This window comes from Salvia miltiorrhiza, chromosome 3, assembly GCF_028751815.1.
Source record: "Salvia miltiorrhiza cultivar Shanhuang (shh) chromosome 3, IMPLAD_Smil_shh, whole genome shotgun sequence".
Lineage (NCBI taxonomy): Eukaryota > Viridiplantae > Streptophyta > Magnoliopsida > Lamiales > Lamiaceae > Salvia > Salvia miltiorrhiza.
In genome coordinates this window covers 12,640,922-12,642,564 of record NC_080389.1, presented here as the reverse complement: position 1 = coordinate 12,642,564, position 1,643 = coordinate 12,640,922, and the positions used below count along the sequence as shown (strand labels likewise).

General features: G+C 32.0%; 1 long non-coding RNA gene across 1 annotated transcript; it reads right to left on the bottom strand.

Moving 5' to 3' along the window:
- Positions 1-276: 276 nt before the first annotated feature.
- On the bottom strand, positions 277-983 carry LOC131017634 (uncharacterized). Its single transcript, XR_009099720.1, has 3 exons — positions 760-983; positions 579-671; positions 277-485 (listed from the first exon to the last, which is right to left on the bottom strand). It is a non-coding gene; the product is annotated as an uncharacterized LOC131017634 (long non-coding RNA).
- Between the last annotated feature and the right edge of the window lie 660 nt (positions 984-1,643).

Genomic DNA, 1,643 nt, shown 5'->3' with positions numbered 1-1,643 from the left:
CGTTGTCTATTCTCTCATAGACAACGTCTTAGCGTCCGTTGTCTATTCTGTGATAGACAACATGAGAAAACCCGTTGTCTATTCTCTGATAGACAACGACTGGTCATCCGTTGTCTATTCTCTTATATACAACTAGTTCTTGACCGTTGTCTATTTGAAAATACAACCGTGCAAAAAATCGTTGTCTATTCTATATTATAGTTTTTATTTTGTATTTATATTTAAAATTTCCTGCTTTTTCAATTTATATTTCAGTAAATCTAAAAATATAATATGAAAAGCTAAAAATACATAAATTAATAATAAAATTCATAGATTATAATCCAACATCATCATCCATACATTACATTAGAATCCAACATCATCATACCTACATTACATTAGAATCCAAACATCATCATCCTACATTACATTAGAATCCAAACATCATCATCCTACTAATTGAAACATAACTGCAAACACCGAAAACAAGCAAGTTACACCATCTGCAATATTAAAATATTTCAAGTATCAATTTATAAAATTTATTAACCATATATCTCAAAAATATTAAAAAATTAACTTTATATAAAACTTACCCATCATCACTCATCTGTGATTTTACATACAAATTCTGCCCACTCTATCCTTACTTCATCAATTTCCTTTTTGGAGTAGCATCCTCCTGCACACTATAAGAAAGACAAACTTGTGATCAAATATGAAATTATAGAAATTGTCTTGAAGTAAAATTTAATAAAAATTATAAATTACAATTACCAGTGTAGTTATTGGGAGAGAGTGATCAGATACAAAATAAGGGGTGCGAGGAAGAAGTACGTTATACCAAGAAGGCTGAAAAAGAGAATTCTGGGAATTTGTCTGTGATAAGGGTTGGAAAGGACCTCGAGTTCTTCATTAGAGCAGCAACACATACCTCCTTTCAAAAATCTACAAACGAGGAACTTCAGCCGAAAAAGCTCTGTAGAAAATGTAGTGGTCCATCCAGATGTTACAACATATGCAATGAAGAATGAGGCCTGGAAAAGAAACATCGAAATATTTATTGACTTAGAATATGAGGTCTAGAAATTTTTGCAATACGAATATATGCTGCTTGGGAACTACAGAGAAGGAGTGACACAATATTTTACTTATAAATGCCTGAGTGAAAGAGGGGACTTATGCAGACCATACTTGTTTATGTGTAGAGTCAATTACATCTATAATAAGATTATGAAAAGAAAAGGTGTGTTCCCTAGTTTATACACCCACACTAAAACAGACACGAAGACATGCTGACAAACAATTATATAGTTGAAGGAACGAAAATATGGGAAATTATTATTTCCTCTCTTGGTCACTTTCACGCTGACTCCACACCACTTAAGCTACAACGATCCTTGATAGAATTCATGTACATTGACAAAAAGATTGTGTAGGTTAACTAGCATTGAAAAGTCATAAGATTTTTACATATTTGTTTCTCTGCAATGGATTTGTTTTCACATGGAATCTCTCACTCAATATACATAAGCATTTGAAGTAGGAAGATTTGATCATAGAATCTTTTCACAGAAAAAAGTTAAGAAGGGCCTACAAAGAAATTCAACTTCATCAACATGAAAGAACTCAGAACATCTCTACAAAAGTCACCTCATTAA